Genomic DNA, 26,554 nt, shown 5'->3' on the forward strand with positions numbered 1-26,554 from the left:
GCTGTTGTCTGTGTACTACTGTTTAATCAGTATAGATACTGAACTGGATTAACTGAAACTTATCTCTAGAGGTACATGTTCTAAAGACCCCAGTGATACCTGAAACCACAGGATATGCAGAGGTTGGTCTACGTTGCATTTTCCACTTTTCTGCATATAGATGTACTAAAGCTTCATCTATAAAACTGGTATAGTAAGAAATTAGCAGCAAAAATTCCTCATAAGATACAATCATTTTAAATAATAAACTAAAATAGAAATCACTTAAAACATGATTTCTTTTTGTGTCTGGTGTATGTAGGTAACATATGCACATCTGTATGCGAAGGCCAGAGGTTGATATGAGTTGTCTTTCTTTCTTTTTCTCCACTTTATTTTGCAGACAAGATCTCTCATGGAACCTGGAGCTCATCAGGAAGGTCCAGGGATCCTCCTGTTTCTGCCTCCCTACTACTAGGAACACTGTGCTGTAATCTATGTGCCCCAATGCTCAGCTTTTGATGTGGATTATGAACCCATGCCCAGATCCTTATGTTTGCGCAGCATTTGGTTTTAACTAGCCTGAAAAGTCATGATTTTTGTTTTTTAGATTTTCCATTTAGCGTGTTAAGACTTCAATGTATCATGAAGCTTTGAGTAAGGGATAGCAATATTTTAACCATCACAGTCAGATCTGTCCTTTCTCTCACACCTTTGCCCTTCTTATATTAGGTAGCAGTTACCTCGCGGGATGCAGTATTAGGGATATACGTCTTCAACTTTCTTGCTCTATTGAAGTCCCTCTCTGGCGCTCGATCCCATTTGTGATGTTTATGTGGTCTGACATGTTTGTAGTTGGCATTAGAGGCCATAAGCAGGATGGAAATCAAGGCATATGTCTGGGCATTAGGAGACCCTGTGTTTAAATCTATATTCCATACCCATAAGTTATGGGAATTGGGATACTTTACTGTATTTCCCTAAGCTTGAATATCCTCTTTCTAACCTAAGGATAGTGACAGTCAAGTGACAGTCATCTGGTGGCTGTTGCATTTGGTACAGCTCTGCTCTTATCACTGGGAATGATTCTGCTTCCAAGCAAGTGTGTGATCTGATGTTAGGCTTTGAGATATTGGTGGGATCTTTAGGGTCCTGTCCTTTAATGGGAGGGTCATCTAGAGTATTTCTTCTGTAAATTCAGATTATGCGAAATAACAACCTGAAGAAAGCACACACAGGACCAGGGTAAACATAGAGGTGTCCAGGATCCCGGAAGGAATTGTGTGCTTATCCTCACTGCTACCCTCTGATTTTTTTTTAAAAGTTGACATGAATCGTTAGCTAATTTTCTTCAAAGAATCCCTTAAACACATGCCTCCCCCCCCTCTTTTTTTCTGTCTTCTTGTAAGGCCAAAGACAGATGGAAACAAAAATGGGGCCACCCATTCTATTGCCCTAAGGTTATACTTTCATTCTTTTCAAATAATGCTGCAGGCTTACCTCCTCTGGAAAAACTTAGCCTGTTCCAGTGGCTTTGGAGGAACAGGAATCCACTAGCATCCTCAGTCTTGAACTGAGTTTGTTCCTGGTGACTTAAATAAAATAAGTAAAGGGTAGTTTCTGTCTGTTGATCACCTGACTCTCTGTTGCTCTTAGGCCTGCTTTCTCGGAATCCTTTATAGCTTAAGCTGGCCTGACAACAGAACTCCTGTAGAAGTGTGTTTCCCTCTATGAGAATGCACATACTTCAGGCTAGAAAACTGTCTTTCTCTACTACCCAGTGGAGCCATCTGTGTGTTCTTTGTGCTCAAACAGTTGTGAAATTAATGGCTGCTATGGCTTTGCCCATTCTGTGTGTATATCCTAATCATTCATGTTACATATGTCACTTGGACTTTTGCTAAACTATTAATAGTGAATATAAATTAATGAGGAGATTGAATCTATCCAAGCAGGCAGAGAAAGTGACTTAAAGAGACAGGGGCCTATCCTTAGTCACAGACTCAGTGAAGTGAGGCAATATACCATTGAGAAGTGAGATCAGAAACTGTGCATTCTATACTTTTATTTAGACAAGACTGCTGTGTGGAAATGAGAAGGAGAAAGAAAAGTAGCAAAAATAGATATTGCTCTAAAAGCAAGAGTAATCATTATTGTTTTGTGGGGTTTCATAAATTCATAAATGCATGTCTTATTCTGAGTGAGAAATTCTCCATGGAGAAGCTTATTAAATGAAAAACGTTCTGGAAACAGTTGAATTTGATACTTGGTATTTTAGCTCGTCTTTATATGTTTTCTTAATAAAAAGAAATTCTTTGGTTGTCCAAGAGAAATGTTAGAAAAATGTTGCTTTGATGGTCTTTGAGACCCTTTCTTCCCAGAGAGGCTAAGAGCATTCATAGCAGAGGTGTGGCAGCAGGAGGGGTGGGGTGCTGCTGAATGTCTCTGGTCTCCCTGGGGCTTTCTCTTTGCTATTGCCAGTGTCTACAAATGGCCACCAACCCCAGGGAAGTGAATGGAACAGCATGTGAGCCAAAGCCTCTTTGTACTCACTGCCAATTGCTAGGTGTGATTGAATATTTTGAAAGAAGCCAATAAGTGAAAATGGGCATTTAGCTAGTGCCTTTTAGAAATGATCCTTTTCCCTCTTTTTTCCCCTTTTCAAATATATTTGATGCCATGGCTTTGGACTCTGCCTACCTCTCTTATTATCGAAGCTATTCATCCATCCTATAATAGACACATGGTAAGTACCAGGTGGATGACATTGGGCTTAGCATGTTTTTTCCCCTCTAACTGCTAGAGACTCCTGTGTTTTGTCCTTGTTCTGTTACCAGGAGGCCCTGCTTTATCTGACTTTCCAGGCCATAGTCATTAAAGTTCACAGCACAGAGGCCCCTTGGTTTCGGGGTCCAGTTACAAGCATGAAGAAAGCCAGTATTGTTTTGCAAGAATGACTGCTGGCACCTTTAACGTTACTGTGTTCTCAGAGTAAAAGGTATGTGTAGATTTGCAATGTTTTAATTTTAAGGGCTCTTTTTACACCTGCTTATTGGAAGAGCATTCCACAGAGCTTTGCATGTCCTGTTGTTTCAGCAGAAAACACAGTAGTAGCTGGAGTGCTATGTGGTGATCATTAATCTTTACTAGAGTCAGTGGACTCTTAATTAAGGAGGTATGAAGCTGTGTGTTTTTTCTTTCATCCTTATAACAAGCACAAATCTTAAGACAAAGGAGCCTCATAATAAAATATTGATAATTTACAAACAATTCAAAAGAGGGAGAGCAAGCAGTTTTGAGTGAGTGCCTTCTCTTGACCTGTACTCCAGCACATTAGGATTAGGGCTGGAGGTCAGTGGTCCTGGTGAGTACTCATTGAGGCAAACAGGACCCACTGCATTTCCAGACCTCCCTTTGGAATTCCTCTCAAGCACCTGTACAGATAGAATGGCAGGTGTGGTAGAGGCCTATCCTTTCATAGCATCTCTAATTTTAAAATCAGTTATTTGATACTGCAAGCTTGAGTTTCTTGTATTATGTACCCAATCCATAAAAGGAGAAGCAACTCCATTCACTTAAAACCTGGCTACAACACTATAAGATCCTTAAAAAAATTAGTGTTTTCAAAGGTATCAGAGCTCAGTAGGTGTTGCAGTACCCAAGTAAATACTCAAATTGATCCCGGCAGTAGTGGCATTCCTCACTACCCACCCCAATGTTCTGGGTTCCTGAATGAAACACACACACTACACACACACACACACACACACACACACACACACACACACGCACTTTATATTTTGATATGCTTAAATCAGCTCCATGGATCACTTCCTTACCTCCATGTTCTTAATCCACCTCCCTCTGATATTCTCAAGTTATTACTTATTAAAATCTATACTCCATCTTTGCTGCCCTGGACCCACTCAGACAGTCCTCTTGGGGGCACTCTCCCCATGCTCCTACATAGTGGCTATGCTCTCTGTCCTACACTTTTTCAAGCACGGCATCTCTCCTTTCCTTCTCCGGGTATGGTGGCTCTCCTTCTTCTCTTCTCCCTCTTTGTCCCTGGCCCAGGAATCCTCTAGCCCTGTTTGCCCTGCCCAGTCATTGGCTATTGGCAGGTTTATTTACCAGTCAGCATGTCCCTCAGTGTCTTACTTGGGGACATGTGGATTCTCATGCAAACAGTTTTGGGGACCCAAATTAGCATAATACAAGCAGCGTTAGATCAGTACAGGTAGGACTCTTGGTCGCCTTCGGATATCATAAACTCCAGCCCTCGCATGGGGACATTTATATCAATTTCTGCTCAGATATTGCTGGGCCCTGTTTCTGAAGTTCATGGTGTCTTACCTTCCAACTCTTCACAATGGCAATAGACTGTGCATTTTGGAAGTCTCTGACAGATCTGGCCAGCAACTCGAATGAGAGTTTCTCATCTTCGTTATTGGGGTTTTGTTAGTTGGTCTTTGGCTCTTGGAGAGAAGTCTATCAGGCAAGATTAGAAAAGTCCATTAAAACTATATGTGTATATTTATAGACATGCCAAATTAAACAGAGAAAGGACCATGAGGCCTCAACCCTACATAAAGAACTATAGCCAATTCAGCAGGCTGAGAACAGAAGTGGTCTTCCTTAGGAAGAGCATATCAACTGGTTGTCCATGCCATGAAAACATACATACAAGGAAAATTATGCAGACTGAACAGGCTATGTTTAGAAATACATATGTATAGACTTATAAGCATGGAATTAGGATATAAAGAGGTCACGAATTTTAAGGAGAATGGAGAGGGGTATGAGCAAGTATTTGGAGGAAAGAAAAGGAAAGGATAAATGAAATTACATTATAATCTCTAAATGCATGCATGCATGCATGCACGCGCGTGCACGCGCACACACACACACACAGACACACATAAAATGGCATAAAATGTCCACATTGCCTCTGCTTTCTGGCCATTCCATACTTATGTAGATAGCATACAAACAATTGCTATGCTCTTCCCTGCAGAAGATCATCTTTCCCATTCCCAGCATTCTTCGGTTGGCTATAGTTCTTTGGAGTTTCTTGGATTTGCCTAACCAACAACTTGAAAGTTGTTTCTCATCAAAGGTACTGGTGTTTAGTTAGTCTATGGCTCTTGAGGGACATAGGTTTTACACATGATAATAGATAAAATAATATGATTACCTTTTCAAACATTTAATGCTAATTATCCCCCTCTCCTCCTCTCCTGTAATATCTCTCTTCTTTCCCCCATTAAAGATCCACCTTGTTCTTTTCATTTTCTTCTTCAACTGTATCTTAATTACTCCTTTCTAGAGCTCCTTTCAAACCTCCATGATCCCTTTTTACTTTCCTAGTTTCTGCAGTTACTCACATCTGAGGATTTGGGGCTATGAATGATACATGAGAAAGAACATGAAAAACTTGTTTTTCTGGACCTGTGTTACCTCACTTAATACTATTTTTCAGGTGCATTGGTTTACCTGCAAATTTGGCGATTCATTTTTTATTTTTTTACAGTTGAATAATATTCCATTTTTATATGTACCGTATTTTACTTATTTATCCATCAGTTAATGGACATTTAGGGTGTTTCCTCCTCCTTGCTATTGTGAACGGAGTGGCAATGAACATGGAATCTAAGATTTTTTTGAGATCCTATATTTATGACACTGTGACCAAAATACTTCCCTACTCAGTCATAGCCTAGGAAGTGTCATGAATGTAGGAAGGATTTCCTTCCTACAGGTCATCACAGTTGAAGTTATATCATGAAGAACTGTTACCCTTCAGATAGTTCCCATATTAAAGGAGAGGGGAAGAGCAGTCCGAAGTCTTGAAATCTACCAGACATCTCTACACTTTGGTTTTTAGAATATCATATTGGACATGCTTATATTGGACCTCTATTTATACTAAGGGAATTTGGATGAAAACAAAAATTTAAACACATAACAAACTTACAAAAAATGAAGAAGAGTATTAGACAACATGTGAAATTTGTAGCCATTTGCTTTATCCAGCCTACTGGCTACTGAGAATTGTAAATGTGTTGGCTACTGGCTACTGTGTACTGGAATACTGTTTCCAATAGACTGGAAAGATGGCTGAATAGATGGGATACTCTGTAAGGATAAAATGCTCTTTAGAATCTAACAACTTACTAAGACAGAAGTGTGAAATAATATAATTCATCAAGTTAAATATTAATGATGGTATTAAAAGTGGTGAATGGTACAACATTAGTATTTTTGATATATTTAAAGTTGCAATTTTAGAGTTAGTATGTTTTATTCATATTTATTTAATTTTTATTTCATTTTGAAATAGAATCTCATAAAGCACAGGCTAGCTTTGAGGTCACTTTGTAGGCAACAATAATCTTGAACTTCTGGTCTTCTTCCTACCTTTACCATTTGAGTGCTTTGATTATATGTACACACACACACACACACACACACACACACACACACACACACACACACACCTAGTTTCATGTTGGGCTTTGAACCCAGGGCTTTGTGAATGCTGGACAAGCACTCTACCAACTGAGCTACATCACCAGGTCAGTTTTGCTTTTGTTCTAAAATGTGGCTTCTAATATGTACTTATAAGTAAATACGTGCCATGTTTTTCTTTCAGGGTCTAGTTTACCTTACCCAGGATGATTTTTTTTTCCAGTTACATCCATTTGCCTGTAAATGCCATGATGCCATTAAAAAAAAAAGCTGAGTAATACTCTATTGTGCAAATGTACCACATTTTAAAATTCTTTTCTCATATATTACATCTCAATCACAGTTTTCCCTCCCACCCCTTCTCCTAGTTTCTCTAGCCACTATCCTCTCCCCCAGAAGGAAACCAACCAAACATGATATAACAAGCAATAATAAAAACAGGCACATACTGTCACATCAAGACTGGACAAGGCCACCAAGTGGGAGGAAAAAAGGGTCCCACAAGTAGGCAAAAGAGTTAAGGACAACACCTGCTGCCACTGTTAGAAGTCCCACAAGAACACCAAGCTGCTCACCCACGGCATATGCTGAAGTCTAGCTCATCCCCCTACAGGTCCTTTGATCTCTGACTCCCCATGAGTCTCAGTCAGTTGAATTTGTAAGCCATATTCCCTTGATATGTCCCTGACCCCTCTGTTTTCTCGGATTCTTCCTCCCCTTCCTGCACAGGATTCCCTGTGCTGCACCTTATGTTTAGGTGCCCATCACATTTTCTTTATTCATTCTTTTGTTGAAGGACATCTAGATTGTTTAAGTTTTGGGCAATTATGAATAAAGTAGCAATGACCATGACTAGGCCAGTGACCTTCTGGTAGGATGGATCCTCCTTTGGGTATATATGCAGGAGCGGTATTGCTGACTCCTGAGGTAGATCAGTTCTCAGTTTTCTGAGAAACTGCCATATTGATTTCTGAAGTGGCTATATAAGTTTGCACTCCCACCAGCAATAGAGGAGAGTTCCCCTCGCTCTACATCCTTGCCAGCATGAGCTGTCACTTGTATTTTTGATCTTAGCCATTCTGACAAGTATAAGATGGATTTTTAGAGTTGTTTGATTTGTATTTTAATGATGGCCAAGAGTGGTGAACATTTCTTTAAGTGTTTCTTGGCCTTTAGAGATCCCTCTGTTGAGAATTCTGTTTAGATCTGTACCCGATTCTTTTAATTGAATTGTTTAGTTTATGTCTTATTTCTTGACTTCTTCATATATTTTGAATATTAGGCCTGTGTCACATCTGAAGTTGGTGAAAATCTTTTCCCAGTCTGTAGACTGCCATTTTTGTCATATTGATGATGGCATACTTTGCCTTACAGGAGCTTTTCAGTTTCCTGAGGTTATAATTATTAATTGTTAATTTTAGTGGCTGCATTACTGGTGTTCTGCTAAGAAAATTGTTTCTTGTACCCATGCATGTCAAAGCTATTTCTCACTTTCTCTTCTATTAGGTTCTGAGTACCTGGTTTTATGTTGAGGTCTTTGATCCACTTACCTGAGTTTTATGCAGGGTTTTAGATATAAAGAGTCAATAAAATGATTCCTAATGATATTCTGTTATACATGTAGGCTATAGAGCCTAGCATAATCATCATCAGAGAGCCTTTCTTTCAGCAACTGATAGGAGTAGATGCAGAGACCCACAGGCAAGCATTAAATAAATAGAGCCTGGGAAATCCCAAGAAAGGAGGAGGAGGAACAGAAGCCATCCACAGTTTCATTCCATTGAGCTGACCCAGAATGCTTCAAAGTCATCCAGAGGTGATGTAGTAGGCTACCAATTTACAGCAACAAAAAGAATGGAAATCAATTTCCAAGAACCCAGTCCTCTCATTTGGGTCAGAAAATTCTCTATTGTAATAGATATCCAGTGTTTCATAAATTATTTAGTATTGTCCCCAAAGTCTACATATCAGTGAGAAACACCACTATATAAACCTACAATGACCCAGGGTAAGAGAATATGAACATCGTATGTCAATACATTTGATGCCCAAGACAAAATGTCAAAGTTCAACAAAAGTTCAGACATTATAATTAATCAAAGAGGAAACAGAAACTTTGACTCCACTGGTGTTAATAAAAGATATTGTATAAAATTACATTTAGGTCATGTGTAGATGAAACATGAGTTGTATACATGGCCTTGATTTTTATTCCTGAGATACTTCATGCTAGACCTGCAAGCTTTACAGTAGGAAAACAAATCCCAAAGATGAAAGCAGTCTGGCCCCTCCCAAGTCTTTCATGCCACCGGCATACAGATGTAACTTCTGTGATTCATGTACTGATAACTCATCCATGACATATATTTAAATTATAAAAACATACATTCTATAAAGCACTTGCATACATACTATCAAAACATATTTTAATATATTTACAGTGCTGTAATGTGTTGTATTAAAATGCTGAGTTCATAATGTACTATAAGTGTGAACTGCCTGGTTTTTAAAGCACCAAGTTATAGTAATAGATAATAAAACTTGCTGTCAAAATGTAAACATTTGTTTGAGGATACAGAATATATCTTACGACCAGCTATAATCACAAATATTCATTTTGACCACATTAGGAAACTTCAAATTGCTAGAAAAAATAAAATAAATAAACGTCTGGTTGATGGGACATCACACCTTCAGGCTTTTACTGTAATTTGTTCCACAGGCCAAAGCCAGCATTGTCAAAACACTGCAGGTAATACTACGGATTCCGTGTTGTTTTCTCTCCTGTAGTATTAAATGGAATGCAAACACAGAAAAATGCTCTTCACTCATTCTCTCTCTCTCTTTCTCTTCTTTCTTTCTTTCTTTCTTTCTTTCTTTCTTTCTTTCTTTCTTTCTTTCTTTCTTTCTTTTGGATGAGAAAGGAACAGCTCTTTGTGGGAAATTATTACCCTGATGATTGCAGTGTGAATTTTCTTTAGCACTGAATACTGGAACAAAGTGGTCACCAGTGAGTCCAGACAGAGAGCTGATGTGTGCTATGCACCACAAATTTTTTTTTCTTTTTTGTATAGCATAAGAAGGTGGTGCATGTTAGTGAGTTAGCTCTTTAGTGAAACATGCATTCTCTGTTCACTAATAACTATTAATCCCACACAACAGTTGTCAGCAGTGAGTCACACACACACACACACACACACACACACACACACACACACACACACTGTATTATATTACACATTTTTTGTCATCATGCAGACTTTGTGTTTTCTCTATCTGATAGCTTCAAAAGTGCATGCCAAATTGTCAAAGGCTGTCAGATTATAAGGCAGTGTTCTGATCTGGAGCTGAAGAGTGGCCTCCAGTTTCTGGCCTGTCTTGTATGTCTCAGAAGCACGGATTGTTAAACAGTCTGGGGAAACTGAAAGCAGCAAATGTGCAATAAAATACCCCTTGTAGTTCAAGGCTGCATGACAAAGGAGGCCAAGAAGCTTGGCTGTCCTCTGGCATTCCAGGGTGGTTTACCTGAAGAAAGTCCTGTTGCCAGATACATAAAGAAAACAGATGCAATTTCACAAGTAAACTTCAGGAAGTGCATTTAACGCCACTTTCTGCTGAAGCTCGATGCTTTCTTAAAATATTTTGCTATAAAAAATAAAGGAAACAAGAGTGATCTTTTGTTCCTTCTCTGCCCAAGGCTTTCAGCATGGCCTTTAAATGACCTCCCACTTGGAGAGCACTTAAATTAAGGACCGAATTGTGAGATCTCCCTAAGATCTCCCGGTGATAAGCATGCTTTGTTTATGCCTCTCCCCCGCCCTGTGCTGTGTCCTGTTGGGATAGTCACTGTTTCTTCTTTGCTTCTGAGTGTGCCAGAAAACTCCCAGGAGCTTAAGATGTCTGTGACTCCCAGAGCCTCATGTCTTCTGGGCAACCATTGTACCCCAGAGTTGCAGTCTAACTCCCTCTTTTTCCTGATAAAGTTCTTTCTTCCTCAAGAACTCTACTGTGGTCGGTCCATGGGTCCCGGTAAACTTATTGTTTTAAAATGTCATATTTACTTAGATCAAATGAAAAGCCACTGTGTCGAAAATGAGACAGATAACTGTCTTAAAGAGATTTCCTGTCTTTTCCTGCCAAGAACACTATATGTATTTTACTCACAACAGGAAGTAAGGATAAATTTGACGCCTTCTATTTTATCTAAGAAAGCATTTCTGGTGGTTTCGCCATGTAAGAAAGGTAAAAAGGATAAAGATCCTTTAACTCTTCAGGGTCAGAACTAATTTACATTGATATGTTGTAGAATTGTCTTCATCTTCTAATGTTGAAATATAGCCCTTAATCAAAGAAATACAAGGCAGGCGTCTACAGCAAGGTAAAGGGATGGAGCCATGAGGCCCTAAACTCAAAATTAGGAAGGCACCATGGAGAAGCCAGCCTAGCAAACGCTGAGACGAGATGCTGCAAGCGTGCTTATATGGTGAGAAAATCCAGCATGGGGCTCTGCAATTTAAGCTAGATGAAGAAGTAGTTGAATTACGGACTCTTAAAAGATATGCCTAAGATCAAACATTGGCTCCAAACTCCTTTTTTTCAAGTTCCTATACCAAGTTCCGCAAATTAAGTCATTTAATCCAACAGACATATAGTTTTGACAGTTCTGGAAGCCAGAATCAAGGTATGGACAAGGTTTGTTTTATGGGAGCCAGTGAAAGAGAAGTGATCATAGCTTTCGTCTGGTTCCTAGTGTGTATCAGCCATTGTGATGTTCTTCAGCTCAGAGACATAGCACTCCAGTCCCTACCTCTGTCTTTACATGGTATCTGCTCCATGGTGCATCCTTTTCTGATTCTTACAAAGAAACATGTCAGTGCACTTAGACCTCCATAATCCAGGATCATCAATACATACCTAGACAAAAACTCTATTTCAAACAGTATCACATGCTAAGGTTTTGAGTGGACACATATTTCACTGGACTAGTTTTCACCCAGCTGCGACATAACAGGAAGTAACTGATGCTGCAGAGGAGCGAATGGACATAATATATGGTCTCACTCAGGGTGTCAGGCTCCAGCAGCGGTGAGAAGGGTTGATCATGTAGGGTAGAATGCTCACGTACTTCAGTGTTTTAAGGAAGCTAAGTTCTTGCTGCCAGGGTAGGAAGTTGATATTTGGTACCTAGATAAAAAGGGTTAGAGGGTCCCCAGATACCATCCTGGAGATACTGAGAGGTGACTTTATGGTATGGTAACAAAATGTAAATGTGAATGTGTATTACTAACCTTGGCCTGTAGTGACCTGGGCACAGGCCATGCATCAACAATAAGTGCTTATTGTTGCTCTGTAGCATGAAACATAAAAAGCAATCCACACCAGCTCCAGCTAGGTACCAGTCGGTGACCTCAGTCTGTCTCCAACCCAGCAGACAGGCTGAGACCACATTCTTTCCTTTTAGCCAGGGCCTGTCTTACCCAGGCTGGCTCTGTCTTTCTGGAGCTCCAAAATTGCTCTCTCCTCCCAGCTCACTAAGTTTCCAGGGTTGGCTGTTGCCACACAAACCCCACACTTCCAAATTCCTGTGGGTGACTAGAGTGCACCTTTGCACACCATGCCACTGCACTTTTCTCTGGAACCCAGTTGAGTTGCTGAGTAAAGGAAAACACCACACATTCTTAGTTTAGAATCAACAGGTAACACAATTACCTGAATGCTGAGTGCAGCAGCTAGCATCCTAATTTTACAAACTATTCTATTAGAAATCCTCCAGTGGCAGATCCTGGTGTATCTGCCACTCAATTGACAGTCCGGCTACTTAGATTCTGTCTGCCTCCCTTGCTCCCACCATTCAAAGGGCTATCCGTTTTTCTTGCCTCTCTCTTCCTGCCTCCTCACACAATGATTGGTTGCTTGTAATGTTTATTTATTAGGGGAAAATTCTACCACATTTCACCCTTTTTGTTCAACAACAACAAAGCTTTTCTCTCAAATATAAACTGAGTCAAACTATTACCATTCTGTAACTTATAAAGTATAAGATACACCTAACATCCAGTCCATTGAGTCCATATCTACCCTAACTCAAAAAAAAAAGACTTATAATTCCATATCTGTTATGACCCGGTTAGCTTGTATACTATCTGAAAACTATCCTCTCGAATATGTTCTCTCAATGCTAAGTAGCCTGGGTTGGCTGTGTGACTATAACTAGTCTTCAACCCCATCAGAAACATGAGAACGACCAATATTAACTGCACATATAGGAAGCCTAACACGGCTTCCAGAACTGAGACAAACTGTAGAAACAGCTGCCTACCTGTACAGTCACAGTGTGTCAGAAAGTTGGAGCATCAATCTTCAGCCTTCTGGCTCAGGATCATCTGACAGACTTTTGAAACAGGAAATATCAAGGACGAGCTCATTCTGTCTCAGCAGAACTAAGCTGTCCTATCCTGTAAGTTGTATGCTCTCCTGAACAGTACAGGTCTGTAGAAGAAATAAGCCATTTCTGCCCAGTGGCTACCATGCCACAATGTACAATCTTGCCTGGAGGTAGGGATGCTCAGTTTCTTCTTTGAATCCACAAATGCGGAGCTGTTAGAAGCAGATATGTCTCAACAACAAATGAGGAAATAACATTAAATGTCAACTCTGTGGATTTCTGATGTTTTGTTTTGAAAACTATCTATCTATGTAAAGTAATCTGGACCGTTGTCCTTTAACTACTCTCAGCTATTTCTAAATAAAATATCTTGCAAATACCCTAGCAGTTAACTCAAAGCTAAGAATTTGCTATCTGGCTCTTATTTCATATGCTTAGTGAATTCAGATCAGCTTATAATGGCATTTATAGAAGGACTGGGTCTAAGTTCTGTATTTTAAAAATTTTTGTATCAATAGAAGAAATTTATACCAATGAAAACCTTGATTTTTATCAAAAATTCTCTACCAATGTAAGAAATTATAATTTCAACTTAGTAACTATTAAAAGATTTCTACCAAATGAGATAGATTATGCCTACACAATCAATTCTAGCATATCCTATTAAATTCTGATCATTACTAAATTCCACAGAAAGACAACATTCGAATAACTACTTCTAATCTCCAAGCCCAGGGAACTGAATGACAACTCTTCATAACTTCTTCCTGCTGAATATGGGTGTTGAGATATTGAGGGAAGGGATTAGGGGAAATGAGGGAGTTGGTTGGCCTTAAGAAGGCAACACCAACAACTGTTATAGTCTTTGATGTCTGTGTCCTGACTGGATCTGTCTGAAAGCCCATGAGATCAAGAGTTCGAGCAGGTCAGTTCAGCATGTCTGACAAAGAAACTTACAAAAGCTGAACATTCAGTAATATAAAAATCTCAAAATAAAATTTTAGTATCATTAAGATATCTATATTGATTGCATTAGTCTGTGTAGGATGTTCAGACTAGTTAGGATGAAATTCTGCTCCAATCATGTCTTGATTTGTGCTATATGAGGGATGGCTTCCATGTCTTTGCAAGTCAGCTACTTGGAAAATGCTGGAGGGCAGCGCTCGAAGTCTAATGGAGATTTTGGTTTTGTTTAGAACCTCAGTCTATGGAGTGGATCCACTCACATTCAGAATAGATGTGCTCAAATTAATCCCCGGCCGAAAACCCCCTCATGGATTCAAATAGAAGCATACTTTAATCTCTTAGGTGCTCCTAAAGATAACCAGGTTGATGAGGTTAGCCAAGGATAGGGAAAATAATATCAAAGAAACAACTCAGAACTGAGAGCCTCACAGATAGGAAGAAAAGGATAAAAAGGACTCTATCAAAGCAGGGAAGTGAACTTTGGTGTATAATTCTGGAATGGACCGAGAATTTTGACCAGAAAATGTGGTATGAAAATTGGTGTTACTTTGCTTAAGGAATGCCTGGAGTAGAGATGCTCATTGTTTTTAGTTGCAGTAGTGGTGGATGGGGAGGAAGAGAAAGTGATGAGGAAGAGGGAAGGAGGGTGAGGCTACATCTATCACAATGATGAAAAAGGAAGGATGACTGAAGAAGCCTTGAAATTTCTACATAGCTTTTGTACACTACTGGAATAGAAATTGTCTGATTTCATATGCAGAAACCACCTGTCTAATCAAGTTATTTAAATTTATTTATTTACATTTCAAACTCTGCTCCTCATCCTGGTACCCTTGCCCTACAGAGTTCCTCCCTGAACCCCCTTCCTCCTTTGAGAGGGTGAGACTCCATGGGGTTCCCCCACCCCAGCACATCAAATCTCTGCCAGATTAAGCACATTCTCTCCCACTGAGGCTAGACAAGGCAGCCATACTAAGATTAAGCTGCATGTTTGCTACAAATGTGTTGGAGGCCCTTGTTGTACTCAATGTATGTTCTTTAGTTGGTGACTTTGTCTCTGAGACCTCCCTGGGGTCCAGGTTACTTGACTCTATTGGTCTTCTTGTGGGGTTCCCATACCATTTGGGGACTTCAATCCTTTCCCCAAATGTTCCACAAGAGTTTCTGACCTCTGCTCAATATTTGGCTGTTGGTATCTACACCGTTTTCAGTCTGCGGCTGTGTAGAGCCTCTCAGAGGACACTTATTCTAGGTTCCTGTCTGCAAGCATAACAGAATATCATTAATAATGTCAGGGATTGGTGCTTGCCCATGGGATACAGAAACCACCTGTCTAATCAAGTTATTTAAAACTTATGTTATTTTCTTTTTAGTCATTAGAGAACCTAAAATGTACTTTGTCAGGAAGCCCAACACTGGAGACCCAGAAATCATGAAATTGAAATGTTTTCATGAAAGTGAATGGCTCCTTCCAACAACTATGAAGATGGATGAGTATGAGAAGTCAGGACTGGATTACCCCAACATGGGAGAGCTGGGATATTTTTATTGAGCTTGAGAACTGGAGGACACCATGGAAAGCATGCCAAAACCCTTTTATGATGCCAGTTTGGAAGGCTGAAACCTCATACCATTCTTCAAGGGAATAATAACTCCAGCTTAATATCTGTACATCTCTGTAGACATGTTCATTGAATTCAGTTCTCATGGGTACATTCAGAAAAGTCTTCTGGGTCTCCTCACACATTCACGCTGCAAGCCAGTTACAGGGATTGTGCCCATGCATACACAGGTCATCATTTCATTCATGCAACTAAGTACAGCATGAAGCACAACTGCATCAGAGATATATCTAGAAAAGTAGTTCCAAATCTGCCACAAAGACATTGTTCTCAAGTCATCTCATGTTGTTTAATTAACTGTAGGATTGTCTCTTTGAGCATATCACCAAAGCTTCATCCTCTGATTTCACTGAGCCCATCATGTAAGAGCCAAGTCATTATTAGTCTAACCAAGGTGATGAGAAAGTTGGGCATGCAGGGGTGTGTTACTCAGTCATTGTCACTGTGACAAATAACCTGAGGGTAGAACATTAAAAATACTTGTTTTAGTTTATGGATGCATATGTTTTGGTCCAAAATAGTGTGGAAAGTATAGGGGAATAGAATAAGTCACATCATGGTAACCATGGAGCAGAGACAATGCCTGAGCTTGCAAGATTCTTCCTTCTTCTGCCTTGATTCTCTTCAGACCCCCAACCTATGGAGTGGCTCCATTCACATTCAGGGAACCCATATGCACAAATTAGTCTTCCTGGGAATTGCCTTATGAATACAAATAGAAGTGTACTTTATTGATTGTTTAGGTGCACCTAAAGCCAATCAGGTTGACAGGGTTAGTTATGAATAGGAAAAGTAACACCAAAAAAGGAACTCAGAGCCGAGAGTCTAACAAAGATGAAGGAAAAAATTAAATAAAACCCCCTAATATCATCTTTTGTTCCAAAGAGAGAGTCATAGTCAAGAGAAGACTGAAGAGAGAGTCATAGTCAAGAGAAGACTGAGGGGCAGACAAGTCTGGGAAGCCAGAAGAGACTACACTCTACAGAAATGCCCACATTTCTGACTCCAGAGGAAAATATCTAAGGCCATCTGGGACCCCGGTGCATGGGTGGTCCTGGGTAAAGGCAGTACAGGCACTCCTGGTTGCCGCCCTCACTGAAAGCTTAAAAGCAGCCCTCCATGAGCAACTTGAGCCGTGGGACCACAGGTAAGACCAACTTTTCTGCTCCAAGCGACCTGCCTGGTGGAGTCAGGACACACAGAGGCAAAATTCCTCAGGGACCAGACACTTCCTGTTTTTAGCTGGAGCCGGAACCTTGCTGATCCTGGCCCACAGCTCACTGCTCCCAAACCCCATGGGAGAGAGAGCTCCCTGCCTAGACAGGTGGGCACTCCTGAGATTGCAGAGCAGGAGAGGCCACCAATACTGCCCACCCCTGCCCACATCCCTGGCCCAAGTGGAAACTGTATACGGCCTCTAGGAACCGGAAGATAGGGGCAATCAAGTGGCAGATCCCCTGCGATGCAGACACCGCCTGGACCTGAAGGGACCCGATCAACAGCTCCCTGCACACAAATCCTATGGGAGGGAGAGCTAAACCTTAGGAGGGGCAGACACACCTGGGAAGCCAGAAGAGACTACACTCTGCCCACATTTCTGACACTAGAGGAAAACGCCTAGTGCCATCTGGGCCCCTGTGCACAGGGTCCCAAGGGAAGGCGGGGCAGGCCCTTCTGGTTGCTGCCCTCACAGAGAGCTGACACCCAGCTCTGAGAAGTGACTCAAGGCCCGAGACCAGAGGTAAGACCAACTTTTCTACTCCAAGTGACCTGCCTGGTGTACTTAGCACACACACCCATAGGAACACCTGAAGAGCAGAAGACAGGAACGAATACATGCCTGAAAAAAGAACACTCTGTTCTCATAACTGGCTGAAAGAAAACAGGAAAACAGGTCTATAGCACTCCTGACACAGGCCTATAGCATGGTCTAACCACTGTCAGAAATAGCAGAACAAGGTAACACCAGAGACAACCTGATGTCGAGAGGCAAGCACAGGAACCCAAGCAACAGAAACCAAGACTACATGGCACCATTGGAGCCCAATTCTCCCACCAAAGCAAACACTTAATATCCAAACACACCAGAAAAGTAAGATCCAGACTTAAAATCACATTTGATCAGGATGATGGAGGACTGTAAGAAAGACATAAAGAACTCCCTTAGAGAAACGCAGGAAAACATAAATAAACAAGTAGAACACTACAGAGAGGAATCACAAAAATCCCTGAAAGAATTCCAGGAAAACACAATCAAACAGGTGAAGGAATTAAGAATGATTTCCATAGCAATCATGAAGCAATAAAGAAAGCACAAAGGGAGACAACCCTAGATATAGAAAACCAAAGGAAGAGACAAGGAGCCATAGATACAAGCATCACCAACAGAATACAAGAGATAGAAGAGAAAATCTCAGGAGATTTTAATTCATCTTAAAAAAAAATCTTTGGAGAAGAGACTACACTCTGCCCACATTTCTGACGCCAGAGGAAAACACCAAACACCATCTGGGACCTCGGTGCACTGGGGCTCCCAGAAAGGGCGGCGCAGGCCCTCCTGGTTGCTGCCCTAGTGGAGAGCTCATAAGCAACACCCCACGAGCAAACTTGAGCCTCGGGACCACAGGTAAGACCAACCTTTCTGCTCCAAACGACGTGACTGGTGGTCTCAGGACACACAAAGGCAAAATTCCTCTAGGACCAGACACTTCCGGTTTTTAGTTGGATTCCAAACTTCACTGAACCTTGCCTGCAGCTCACTGCTCCCGAACCCCGTGGGAGAGAAAGCTCACCACCCGGACAGGTGGGCACTCCTGAGACTGCAGAGCGGCAGAGACCACCAATACTGCCCACCCCTGCCCACATCCCTGGCCCAAGAGGAAACTGTATATAGCCTCTGGGAAACAGTAGATAGGTGCACTGGAGCTGCAGACCCCCTGCGCCCGAGACACCTCCAAAACCTAAAGGGACTGGATTAACAGCTCTCTGCACCCAAATCCAGTGGGAGGGAGAGCTAAACATTCAGAGAGGCAGACAAGCCTGGGAAGCCAGAAGAGACTACACTCGGCCCACATTTCTGACTCACAGGAACCCACAGGAACTCCTCAGGCCCACAGGAACAGCTGAAGACCTGTAGACAGGAAAAACTACATGCCCGAAAGCAGAACACTCTGTTCCCATAAGTGGCTGAAAGAAAACAGGAAAACAGGTGTACAACACTCCTGTCACACAGGCTTGTAGGACAGTCTAGCCACTATCAGAAATAGCAGAACAAAGTAACACCAGAGATAATCTGCTGGCGAGGGGCAAGCACAGGAACCCAAGCAACAGAAACCAAGACTACATGGCATCATCAGAGCCCAATTCTCCCACCAAAGAAAACACTGAATATCCAAACACACCAGAAAAGCAAGATCTAGATTTAAAATCATATTTGATCATGATGCTGGAGGACTTCAAGAAAGACATGAAGAACTCCCTTAGAGAAACGCAGGAAAACATAAATAAACAAGTAGAAGCCTATAGAGAGGAATCACAAAAATCCCTGAAAGAATTCCAGGAAAACACAATAAAACAATGGAAGGAATTAAAAATGGAAATAGAAGCAATCAAGAAAGAACACAGGGAAACAACCCTGGATATAGAAAACCAAAGGAAGAGACAAGGAGCCTTAGATACAAGCATCACCAACAGAATACAAGAGATAGAAGAGAGAATCTCAGGAGCAGAAGATTCCATAGAAATCATCGACACAACTGTCAAAGATAATGTAAAACAGAAAAAGCTACTGGTTCAAAACATACAGGAAATCCAGGACTCAATGAGAAGATCAAACCTAAGGATAATAGGTATAGAAGAGAGTGAAGACACCCAGCTCAAAGGACTAGTAAATATCTTCAACAAAATCATAGAAGAAAACTTCTCTAACCTAAAGAAAGAGATGCCCATAAGCATACAAGAAGACTACAGAACTACAAATAGATTGGACCAGAAAAGAAACTCCTCCCATCACGTAATAGTCAAAACACCAAATGCAGAAAACAAAGAAAGAATATTAAAAGTAGTAAGGGAAAAAGGCCAAGTAACATATAAAAGCAGACCTATCAGAATCACACCATATTTCTCACCAGAGACTATGAAAGCCAGAAGATCCTAGATAGATGTCATACAGACCCTAAGAGAACACAAATGCCAGCCCAGGTTACTGTATCCTGCAAAACTCTCAATTAACATAGATGGAGAAACCAAGATATTCCATGACAAAACCAAATTTACACAATATCTTTCTACAAATCCAGCCCTACGAAGGATAATAAATGGTAAAGTCCAACATAAGGAGGCAAGCTACACCCTAGAAAAAGCAAGAAACTAATCGTCTTGGCAACAAAACAAAGAGAAGAAAAGCACACAAACATAATCTCACATCCAAATATGAATATAACAGGAAGCAATAATCACTATTCCTTAATATCTCTCAACATCAATGGTCTCAACTCTCCAATAAAAAGACATAGATTAACAAACTAGATGGGCCATGAGGACCCTGCATTCTTCTGCCTACAGGAAACACACCTCAGAGAAAAAGACAGACACTACCTCAGAATGAAAGGTTGGAAAACAACTTTCCAAACAAATGGTCTGAAGAAGCAAGCTGGAGTAGCCATTCTAATATCGAATAAAATCGATTTTCAACCAAAAGATATCAAAAAAGATAAGGAAGGACACTTCATATTCATCAGAGGAAAAATCGAACAAGATGAACTCTCAATCCTAAATATCTATGCTCCAAATACATGGGCAACTACATATATAAAAGAAATTTTACTAAAGCACAAAGCACACATTACACCTCACACAATAATAGTAGGAGATTTCAACACCCCACTCTTATCAATGGACAGATCACGGAAACTGAAATAAAGCAGAGTCATAGACAGCCTAAGAGAAGTCATGAACGAAATGGACTTAACAGATATTTACAGAACACTCTATCCTAAAACAATAGGATATGACTTCTTCTCACTACCTCATGGTACTATCTCCAAAATTCACCATATTATTGGTCATAAAACAGGCCTCAATAGATACAGAAAGATTGAAATAATCCCATGCGTCCTATCAGACCACCACTGGCTAAAACGGGTCTTCAACAACAATAAGGGAAGAATGCCCACATATACATGGAAATTTAACAATGTTCTACTCAATGATAAACTGGTCAAGGAAGAAATAAAGAAAGAAATTAAAGACTTCTTAGAATTTAATGAAAATGAAGGTACAATATACCCAAACTTATGGGACACAATGAAAGCTGTGCTAAGAGGAAAACTCATAGCTCTGAGTGCCTGCAGAAAGAAACAAGAGAGAATATGTCACCAGCTTGACAGCACACATAAAAGCCCTAGAACAAAAAGAAGCAAATACACCCAGGAGGAGTAGAAGGCAGGAAATAATCAAACTGACAGCTGAAATCAAGCAAGTAGAAACCAAAAGGACTATACAAAGAATCAACAGAAACAAAAGTTGATTCTTTGAGAAAATCAACATGATAGATAAACCCTTAGTCAGAATAACCAGAGGACACAGAGTGTGTGTCCAGAGTAACAAAACCAGAAATGAAAAGGGAGACATCACTACAGAATCAGAGGAAATTCAAAAAAATCATCAGATCCTATTACAAAAGCCTACATTTCAACAAAACTTGAAAATCTGGAGGAAATGGACAATTTCCTAGACAGATACCAGGTACCAAAGTTAAATCAGGAACAGATAAACCATTTAAACAACCCCACAACTCCTAAAGAAATAGAAGCAGTCATTAAAAGTCTCCCAACCAAAAAGAGCCCAGGTCCAAATGGGTTTAGTGCAGAATTCTATGAGACCTTCATCGAAAACCTCATACCAATACTATCCAAACTATTCCACAAAATTGAAACAGATGGAACATTACTGAATTCCTTCAATGAAGCCACAATTACTTTTATACCAAAAGCACACAAAGACACAACAAAGAAAGAGAACTTCAGACCAATTTCCCTTATGAATATCGACGCAAAAATACTCAATAAAATTCTGGCAAACCGAATCCAAGAGCACATCAAAACAATCATCCATCATGATCAAGTAGGCTTCATCCCAGGCATGCAGGGATGGTTTAATATACGGAAAACCATCAACGTGATCCATTATATAAACAAACTGAAAGAACAAAACCACATGATCATTTCATTAGATGCTAAGAAAGCACTTGTCAAAATTAAACACCCCATCATGATAAAAGTCCTGGAAAGAATAGGAATTCAAGGCCCATACCTAAACATAGTAAAAGCCATATAGAGCAAACCAGCAGTTAACATTAAACTAAATAGAGAGAAACTTGAAGCAATCCCACTAAAATCAGGGACTAGACAAGGGTGCCCATTTCTCCCTACTTATTCAGTATTGTTCTTCAAGTTCTAGTTAGAGCAATAAGACATCAAAAGGAGATCAAAGGGATACAGAATGGAAAAGTAGTCAAAATATCACTATTTGCAGATGATATGATAGTATATTTAAGTGATCCCAAAAGTTCTACCAGGAACTACTAAACCTGATAAACACCTTCAGCAAAGTGGCTGGGTTTAAATCAGTAGTCTTCCTCTATACAAAAGAGAAACAAGCCGATAAAGAAATTAGGGAAATGACACCCTTCATAATAGTCCCAAATAATATAAAATACTTCGGTGTGTCTTTAACCAAGCAAGTGAAAGATCTTCAAGCCTCTGAAGAAAGAAATTGAAGATCTCAGAAGATGGAAAGATCTCCCATGCCCATGGATTGGCAGGATTAAAATGGTAAAAATATAGCCATTTTACCAAAAGTGATCTACAGATTCAATGCAATCCCCATCAAAATGCCAATCCAATTCTTCAGAGAGTTAGACAGAACAATTTTCAAATTCATCTGGAATAACAAAAAACCCAGGATAGCTAAAACTAACCTCAACAATAAAAGGACTTCCGGGGGAACTACTCTCCCTGAACTCAAGTAGTATTACAGAGCAATAGTGATAAAAACTGCATGGTATTGGTACAGAGACAGACAGATAGACCAGTGGAATAGAACTGAAGACCCAGAAATGAACCCACACACCTATGGTCACTTGCTTTTTGACAAAGGTGCCAAAACCATCAAATGGAAAAAAGATAGCATTTTCAGCAAATGGTGCTGGTTCAACTGGAGGTCATCATGTAGAAGAATGCAGATCGATCCATGCTTATCACCCTGTACAAACCTTAAGTCCAAGTGGATCAAGGACCTCCACATCAAACAAGATACACTAAAACTAATAGAAGTTAAAGTGGTGAAGAATCTCAAACACATGGGCACTGGAGAAAATTTCCTGAAAAAAAAACACCAGGGGCTTATGCTCTGAGATCAAGAATCGACAAATGGGATCTCATAAAACTGCAAAGCTTCTGTAAGGCAAAGGACACTGTTGCTAGGACAAAACGGCAACCAACAGATTGGGAAAAGATCTTTACCAATCCTACAACTGATAGAGGGCTTATATCCAAAATATACAAAGAACTCAAGAAGTTAGACCGCAGGGAGACAAAATAACCCTATTAAAAATGGGGTTCAGAGCTAAACAAAGAATTCACAGCTGAGGAATGGCAAGTGGCTGAGAAACACCTAGAGAAATGTTCAACATCTTTAGTCATAAGGGAAATGCAAATCAAAACAACCCGGAGATTCTACTTCACACCAGTGAGAATGGCTAAGATCAAAAACTCAGGTGACAGGAGATGTTGGCGAGGATGTGGAGAAAGAGGGGCACTCCATTGTTGGTGGGATTGCAGTCTGGTACAACCATTCTGGAAATCAGTCTGGAGGTTCCTCAGAAAATTGGACATTGAACTACCTGAGGACCCACATATACCTCTCTTGGGCATGTACCCAAAAGATGCCCCAACATATAACAAAGACACATGCTCCACTCTGTTCATAGCAGCCTTATTTATAATAGCCAGCAGCTGGAAAGAACCCAGATGCCCTTCAACAGAGGAATCGATACAGAAAATGTGGTTAATCTTCACAATGGAATATTACTCAGCTATCAGAAACAATGACTTTATGAAATTCATAGGCAAATGGATGCAACTTGAAAATATCACCCTGAGTGAGGCAACCCAATCCCAGAAAAACACACCTGGTATGCACTCATTGATAATTGGTTATTAGCCCAAATGCTTGAATTACCCTAGATGCACAGAACACATGAAACTCAAGAAGGATGACCAAAATGGGAATGCTTCACTCCTTCTTTGAATGGGGAACAAGAATACCCTTGGCAGCGAATAGGGTGGCGAAGATTAAAACAGAGGCAGAAGGAACACCCATTCAGAGCCTGCCCCACATGTGGCCCATACATATACAGCCACCCAATTAGACAAGATGGATAAAGCAAAGAAGTGCTGGCGGACAGGAACTGGATGTAGATCTCTCCTGAGAGACACAGCCAGAATACAGCAAATACAGAGGCGAATGCCACTGAACTGAGAATGGGACCCCTGTTGAAGGAATCAGAGAAAGGACTGAAAGAGTTTGAAGGGGCTCGAGACCCCATATGAACAACAATTCCAACCAACCAGAGCTTCCAGGGACTAAGCCACTATCCAAAGACTATACATGGACTGACCCTGGGCTCCAACCTCATAGTTAGCAATGAATAGCCTAGTAAGAGCACCAGTGGAAGGGGAAGCCCTTGGTCCTGCCAAGACTGAATCCCCAGTGAATGTGATTGTTGTGGGGAGGGTGGTAACGGGGGGAGGATGGGGAGGGGAACACCCTTAGAGAAGGGGAGGAGCAGTGGTTAGGGGCATGTTGGCCTGGATACCGGGAAAGGGAATAACAATCCAAATGTAAATAAGAAATACCCAATTTAATAAAGATTAAAAAAAAGAGAGAGAGAAGGCTATACTGAAGAGTTTTACTAGCTATAGGAGGCCTACCTGGTCACATGATTAGGTTATTTCTCTTTACATTTAGACAGCTAAGACAATAATAACTTCCTTGGTTATGGTGTTACCTCACAGTATTGTAATAATATATGTTGCATTTGAAGTTGTATGGAATTGTGAGGTACCATTATTTTGAATGTTTATAATGGTAATAGCTTTAAGAATTATTTAAAAAAAACCCTTCATCTCCTCAGGAGTCCACAGAGATATTTAAATAATAAATTTGCAAAGGGTTTATATTATAGTCACAGTACAACATATACAATACAGTGAATGATTTCAATGGAGGAATCATTTCTTAAGTAAATATTGCATAAATTAAGTTTACTTAGCTGATCATTTTGGGCTTCGCTCGTGATAGAGGCTTGACTGAAATTTGGGTCAGACACAGACATGAAAAGCTTCCTGGTGGAGCTCAGAGTTCACAAACAGAAAAATGTTGGGCCTGATTGGCATTTCCCCTCCATTATATTTATTACCAGAAATTCCTTTGCCAATATTGGCAAAGGTGACTTCTGTGAACCCATGCCTATGTTAATTTATTTATGTTTTATTCTTTCACTATTTCATATAAGGGAATTTTAGTCCTTTTCTTGTCCATCACTCTCTCATGTCTCCCCTTCTTCCACTTAAACCTTTCTTCCCAGGAAGTTCCCTCCCATTTTCATGCCTTTTTGTTTGTGTGGCCACTGAGTTTATATTTGTATGCTTTCCAAACATCACATGTTCCCTCAAGTGTCTGCTCTAGCAAAACATCCCCATGTTCTTTTTCCAGGTAGCTTCCAGAAGAATATCATGTGTCTGCTTCAGCAAAACATCCTCTCCTAAGACAATTTCTGGAAAAACATCACATGACACAATCGAGTCTCCAAAGAAACCAGGAATTTCCACTTCAGGGGTGGGAAGTTACTTAGTAGAGCATGAACAACTTATCTGTGGTTACATCACTGAGGAAAGAAATAGCCCTTTTTCAAGCCATCACTAATTATTAGTCCCTCAAATAAAAGGTAAGGCTTCATAAGGTTCTTTTCATCCTCATGATCAAATACTGATGGGCCCAAAACCATATAGGACTTGTATGGATAGGCACAGTTAAAGTGAGTTCATGAGTGAAACAATGTTGTGACCAGATAACATCTGTTTGTAACATATTTCCCCATCCACAGCTCTAACATCCTTCCTGTTCCTTCTTAAAGGGGACATTATAGATGACCCTTTTAAGGCTCAACGTGCCCTATTCCTTATTCTTGGCATTTCAATGAGTTATCTATCCTTGTAATAACTATTAATTACTCCAATATGAAACTTCTGTGATAAAGGTTGAGAACTAATCTGTGGATGTGTATATATATATATATATATATATATATATATATATATATATATATATGTGTGTGTGTGTGTGTGTGTGTGTGTGTTTAGCAAAATATTTTAGCATGTGTCCATTTAGCAAAATGGTAGTAGGTTCTTCACTAGGGCTTATTATCTCCCAAACTTCTAGCCCTTGACTAAGTTACAGTTCGCTCCTGTGGAACAGGCCTTGAATCCATCCATAAAGCAGTTAGTTACTCCCATGATATTTAGGTCAGTATTGCACCAGTGAGTTCATCTTGCTAGGCCAGTAATTAGTGTGCAGAGCTCACAATTGACATACCTATGGTGCTACTTAGTTTTAGGTCAACTCAACATAGGCTAGAGTTCTTTTAACAGGAAAACTCAATTGAGAAAATGCACTCACCAGATGAGCTTGTGGTGCATTTGTTGTTGTTGTTGTTGTTTGAAGATTGATATGCAAGGGTTCTGATCCCTGTGCCACCCCTGGCCTTTGGTCCCAGATACTATAAGAAAGCAGACTGAGTAAGCCATGAGGAACAAATCAGTAAGAACCACTCCTCCATGTCCACTGTATCATTTCCTGCCACAGGCTTCTGCCTCAATTTCCCTTATGAAATAGACCCTTTCTTCCCCAAGTTGGTTTTGGTCCTGATATATATATTTTTTTACAGAACCAGAAATCCTAAGTAAAACACAACGTTTTTAAAAATGTACATTACAAGTTTATTGGAAAAAATTAAAAAAAAAAGCCACTTTGGGTTTGCTGTTGTCTCAGTCAGAGTTTCTATTCCTGG

General features: G+C 40.3%; 1 long non-coding RNA gene across 1 annotated transcript in view; it reads left to right on the forward strand.

The window, feature by feature from the left end:
• Nucleotides 1-24,194, forward strand: part of LOC134482708 (uncharacterized) — a 32,381-nt gene extending 8,187 nt beyond the window's left edge. The window contains exons 2-3 of the long non-coding RNA XR_010059162.1: nt 2,697-2,725; nt 2,817-24,194. This is a non-coding gene — a long non-coding RNA (uncharacterized LOC134482708). The remainder of the gene's footprint in view (nt 1-2,696; nt 2,726-2,816) is intronic.
• Nucleotides 24,195-26,554: the final 2,360 nt, after the last annotated feature.

This window comes from Rattus norvegicus, chromosome 17, assembly GCF_036323735.1.
Source record: "Rattus norvegicus strain BN/NHsdMcwi chromosome 17, GRCr8, whole genome shotgun sequence".
Lineage (NCBI taxonomy): Eukaryota > Metazoa > Chordata > Mammalia > Rodentia > Muridae > Rattus > Rattus norvegicus.